Here is a 6635-nt window from a genome sequence, read left to right on the forward strand (position 1 = left end):
TGGGTCTGCCCTCCTAAGCCTCTACCTCTCCCCCTTCCTAATGTCATCACCAGTACTGGTCGATAATCCATGAAGATTGGTTTGCCCTCTTCGTTGTATGGGACATAAGGATTCACACAGGGCTCCTCATCATTAGGCTCCTCTACGTAGTGGAGTTGATTAGTGGATGGGTTATGCAGGGTCCATGTAGCCTAGGTATGCTTGTTGGATTGATCTCTATCCTAGGGATGCGTGGCTTTGTATGGTTAAGTAGTACTGGGAGGGCCAATGGGATTCCCTCCTAAAGAAATTCAGAGGTCTATTCCCTAGGTAAGTCTGGTTGTAAGGTTGCAAATATGGGAGTCTCCATGGCAGTCTATAGTGTGTCGGAAGAGAGGGAGAGAGACAGAGTGGAGTAGAAGATGAGCCTCAGCTCATTGTTGTTCTTCTTCCATTATTCTTCCATCATACACTAAAAGAGACTTACACACATAGGTATGACTAACCAAGACTAATTGTGGTTGAGTCACTGACTACACTGACTTATTGAATATCACACACGTGTACAGCTGTATTAGCTAATGTCGATAACACACATAAAGATAGACTGACTGAAGAGTAGCGGGAGCTTGATATTCTAACACTCCCCCTCAAGCTCAAACCATGTGATAAAATCCAAGTAGCTTTCTGAAGTGTATGAACTTTTCTTTACCAAGAGACTGGGTAAATATGTTTGCTACCTGGTCTTCATTCTTCACATGAATCAAATCAATCTGCCTTGTAAGAACCATTTCTCTAATGAAATGGTATATGTTTGGACCTAGCATGGTAGACAAGATTGCTAGCCAACATAACACTGTTGAGGTTATCACAATGAAATCTCACTCTAATTTCTAGTTGTATTCCCAAGTCTTTCAGTAATTTCATCAACCAAACTGCTTCGCAAGCTGCTAAGGCAGCTCCTCTGTACTCAGCTTCTATACTGGACAATGCAACACTAGGCTGTTTCTTACTCTGCCAACTGATCATCCTGCTGCCCAATCCAAATGCATAACCACTAGTTGACCTCCTGTCATAGGCACAACCAACCCAATCAGCATCAATAAACCCTGTCAAGTCAAGGGATTTTCCATATGCATAAAATAGTCCATAATCTATAGTACCCTTTACATATCTCATGATCCTCCTAACTACATCTAAATGTGGTTTGCGAGGCTTCTGCATGAATTGACTAATTAGCCGCACTGCATAACATAAGTCAGGACGCGGGTAATAGTCAAGTATATCAAGCTGCCTACCATCTGTCGATACATGGTCACATTCTCTATGGCATTCCCAACATCAATCTGCAGCTTGACATTCTGATCAAGAGGTGTCTCCATAGGCTTGAATTCAATCATACTATACTTCTGTAACATGTCATGAGAATATTGCTTCTGTAGTAGCCATATACCTTGAGGCGTAGAGATTACCTCAATCCCAAGAAAATACTTCAACTCACCAAGGTCTTTGACTCTGAATTCAGTCTGTAAACATGATTTAATTTCAGCAAATGCCCTCTTCATCAGTGATGATAAGATCATCTACATAAACCACTAGAAACACATATCCATGATCTGTCTTCTTCTTCGTGAGCAGATTGTGATTTCAATCACCTAATCTAAATCCATGTTGCTGTAAATAATTGCTGATCCAAGCATTCCATGTTCTAGGTGCTTGTTTCAATCCATATAAATCCTTTTTCAGCTTACATACATGTGTAGGAAAGTTTGGGTGAACATAGCCGTCAGGCTACTCCATATATACTTTCTCAACCAAACCACCATTCAAGAAAGCATTCTTGACATCCATTTGCCATAATTTCCAGTCTTGCATGCTACCAAAGCAATGACAGTTCTGACTGTTGCCATTTTAGCCACCAAACTGAAAGTCTCCTCATAGTCAAGACCATACTATTGCACATACCCTTTTGCAACCAGCCTGGCCTTATAACGTTCTAATGAACCATCTGACTTGCACTTAACCTTGTACACCCATTTGCAACCAATGGAGACTTTTCCTTTAGGCAACTCAACAAATTTCCATGTCTCATTTTTAGCCAAGGCTACATACTCATCCATGGTAGCACACCAGTTATCATCTGTAACTGCATCATCAAACATTGTAGGTTCTTTGTAACCTGTGACACTAGCCATATATGCATAATGGCGGACTGAATAACTAGTGTATGTAAATCTACCAATTGGTTTCTGACTCTCTCATATCTTTGTAACTGTGGCTCACTCTGAGCTTGCCTTTCATGAGGCAATACATAGCGACTCTGTCTTGCTCCAAGTGTCATAACAGATGGAATGCCCAACTCACTATCCAAACTATCATTGCTGGATAACTCATAACCTGCTGTAAGTGGACTTATCACATCCTCAAGCATCTCCCCCTCACTGGCATATCCATGTCAGTGGATATAGAAGTAGGACTTCGCAAGCGTCCTGACCAAGGACTTATTGTAGGTGATCCATCACTTGTAGGACCACTCATAGATGTACTCACTGTAGGTGTATTTTCAGCATTACTAGTGCTGGCTGATTCGTCACTAGCCACTGCAACCAGATTACCATACCATGATGCTAGCTCATAAAAAATAACATATCTGCTAGTCAATGTCTCATGCGTAGACAGTACATAACACTTGTAAGATTTCCGGTCTTTGTGCATAACCAAGAAACACACTCTTGACAGCTTTAGGATCCAACTTCTTCCTCTTTTCATCAAGAAAATGCACATATGCAATGTTTCCAAGTACCTTTAAGTGTGAAATATCAGGCTTATGACCATACAACCTCTCATATGGAGTTACATCATGAATCCTTGCTATAGGGGTTCTATTTAGCACATAGACAGCAGTCACTATTGCTTCAACCCAATAACCATTTGGCAAACTCTTCTCATTCAGCATAGCTCTTGCCGATTCCATCAATATCCTATTTTTCCTTTCTGCCACACCATTTTGTTGCGGTGTATAGCTGCAAGTTAACCATCTTCTAATCCCATATTTAGCAAGGTACCTATCAAAGAAATTAGGGACACATTCTCCACCTCCATCTGATCTAAGACATGAAATTTTACAGCTCAACTCATTTTCAGCATGCTGCTTGAAGTCCCTCGAATGAATCAAATACATCATCCTTATGTTTCAGTATGTAAAGCCAAGTGTACCTCCTGAAATCATCAATGAAGGATACATAGTAACAAGCACCACCAAACGAAGCATTATGAGACGAACCCCATACATTTGAATGTACCAATTGCAAGGGTCATGAGCTATTTCGTACATATCTAATAAATGGAAGCCGTGAATGCTTTCCAAACTGACATGCATCACATACATGTCCAAAGTCATGATACTTGAACTTAGGCAGTCCAAACACAATCTCCTTCTGCTGCATAGATCTCAATTTTTGTACATTCACATGGCCAATCCGCTTATGCCATATCTCAACATCCCATATAGCACCACCATCATGTGCAAACATAGCTACTTTAAATTTTGGAATTGACGCATCAAGAGTAAACATTCTGCCATCTCTTCGGCCTCTAGCAATCAATTTGCAGCCATTACCATATTCTTCAACAAAGCATCCATCTCTATTAAGTCTCACTTGCAGATTGTGTTCTATCATCTATCCAACTGACAAAAGATTATTGGAGCAATCAATTTGCAGCCATTACCATATTCTTCAACAAAGCATCCATCTCTATTAAGTCTCACTTGCAGATTGTGTTCTATCATCTATCCAACTGACAAAAGATTATTGGTTATTGTAGGTACATGTAGTACATCATGTAGGCTCTTTTTTTTGTCATCAAGCATCAACAAAGGTACAACTCCTTTATGTTGAATAGTATGTTGGATGTCATCCCCAGTACAAACATATCCATGCAAACTTGCAACCATATCATCAAACCATTCTCCATGGGGTGTCATATGATTTGAAATTGTACCATCTCTCATCTCTGTTTTTCCTAGATGCATTCTTAGACACATGCTACATGGCAAACAACTTTTCACCCTAATAATTAGGAACTTTGCTAGATGAAGCAAAATTTCCATGATGTCTACCCTTGGCTTTCATGTTAGCTTGCTTCTTATGATAATCTTTGGCTATATGCCCATATCTACCGCAATAATGGCAGTCCTTGTCCCTGTTGGACTGATCATTCGACTGCCACGACCCTCTTGTACCTCTAGGGAATCTCCCCCTGCCTCGAAAACCACTCATCCATGTTGGCCCTATGTATTCATGTCATACCAAGTATTCTGTTACTGCTATCCATACGTGTTTTGAGTGTCTCTTTGACCTCAAAAAGAGCCATGGCCTGTACCGCCTCTGCCATGCTGGCTAGAGTAAAGAACAGTGTCTCTGCTTTGAGACATACTAGAACTTGTATTCATCCCAAGCTTAACTTCCTTACGCAGCAGCAAAGCAATCAGCTCATCCCAATCAGGGGATTCCACTCTCATAGGAATAGACGTATCAAATGCTTTATACTCTTTTCCAAGTCCGTTTAATGTCACTACAATAATATCATCCTCAAACACTGAAGATCCAATGGTGGCAAGCTGATCCGCTATGTTCTTGATCTCTGTAGTGTAGGCCTGAATGCTTTTGCCATTCCTAGACATGTTATTGAATTGTTGCTTCAGTTGAATCCCTCTTGCATGTGTTACATTTCCATAATTCTTCATGAGTATGTTCCATGCATCCTTTGGGGAACTACATCTAGTAATCTGTATAACCATAGCATCTGATATACATAAGGAGAACCAATGTAACACCTTGCATGCTCTCTCAGTCCATAGCTTATGAGCCCTTTTCTGATCATTTGTTAGATTCCTTTCAGGCATTTTAGGTTCAGCCTAATCTCCTGTACGTAAGTCCCAATAATCTCTACCAACCAAAAAATTCTTCATACGGAACTTCCATAAAGCAAAATTTTTGTTATCTAGCTTTTCTCCCACAATTTGAGTGATATTGTCAGTGCCTTGAGCATTTGCCAAAGTTGCAGCTTAGGTATTTAATGATGTATACAACCTGTAAGTATTTGACTCATTTTCTTGCTATTCATGACATTTTCCTGTAATTTAGAGCAGTTTCTTGCAATTCAGGGCAATTTCTTATAGATCAGGATCATTTCTTGCAATTCAGAACAATTTTCTACAGTAATTTTCTGCACCAAACAAAATAGGGTATTTCAGCCCTTTACAACCTCAAAAACATCCACAAGCATGTGGGATAACCGATAGGTGTTTTAGTCAATACATAGACTCTGCAAGCACTATATCTCTGTCTCATATATTCTTACTGTAGTGAAGAGAATATGTAGTCTAAAACCTGCAACCTAACATTCAGGCACCTTCTTGACATTCAGGACATCAACTCCTTTGAGATCCTGAGTGGTAAATGATGCTATTTTCTTCAGAAGTGTAGAGAGGGAATGTCATATAATGCATTTACTATAAATGACCAGCCAAATAGATGTCAAGGCATTTGTTTCATCTCCAAATTTCAATGCTTAGTTGCATCCAATGCTCTCTTTAGTCTTCCAAGCATTCAACATACATATGCTAGGTCATACAAATGACATGTAATGCTTCAGTAAGAGACAATACTTGTTGCCTACATTTAGTGACAGTTTCTAGCTATTAAAAATTTTCGGATCTAAATATTTTTCAGCATAAACTCCCAACTCCAATGCATGACATCAAGTCCATATGACTTCCCAGCATATACCTATGCTTCAATGGTACTCTTGAATAAGTTTGAGAGCTCCTAGCTCATGTCAGAGGTGCATACATGTTGTAGGTTATCCATATATAGTAGACCACTATTATTTCAGATCTGTAATTAGTTATTCAAGCTCCTAGATGAGCTCTCAGTCAAGCAATGATTCTGTCACTTGCTGTTTATTGTAGTAAACAGCTAGTTTGCACAGGTCTGTGCTGAATATCTCAGAATTTGTGAGGAATTTGAAAAAACTTTCCTCTACAAAGTTGTAGACCATGTTGAAATGATTAAGAATCATGGGCCGTTTCTCCAAAAACCATTTTTGTAGCAAGATATAGCTTATGCAAAAAAAAAGGCTGCATGCACAGTCTCCTTTGTTGACGTTTTCTTCAAATATGATGTCTTGATGTCAAATGGCCACTACTAAGCCTTCAAGCTTCAGGCATTCAGGCTCTCATACGATGTTGGAAGAGAGGGAGAGAGACAGAGTGGAGCAAAAGATGAGCCTCAGCTCATTGTTGTTCTTGTTCCATTATTCTTCCATCATACACTGAAAGAGACTTACACACATATGTATGACTAACCAAGACTAACTGTGGTTGAGTCACTGACTACACTGACTTATTGAATATCACACATGTGTACAAATGTATCCAGCTAATGTTGGTCACAAAAATAAAGATAGACTAACTGAAGAGTAATGGGAGCTTGATATTCTAACACAGTGCATGACATCGTGGCAAACCTCGCATGGCACAAGGTCCAGATCTTGGGTCCTAACACTTAGAAGGTGGTTTCCACCGCAATACACACATTGGACATGGAACCGCATAGGGCTTCTCATCATCTTCTGTAGCTTAGCCAACTCTA

This window comes from Lygodium microphyllum, chromosome 21 (genome assembly GCF_053477565.2).
Source record: "Lygodium microphyllum isolate KBCC chromosome 21, Lygodium_microphyllum_v1.1.10, whole genome shotgun sequence".
Lineage (NCBI taxonomy): Eukaryota > Viridiplantae > Streptophyta > Polypodiopsida > Schizaeales > Lygodiaceae > Lygodium > Lygodium microphyllum.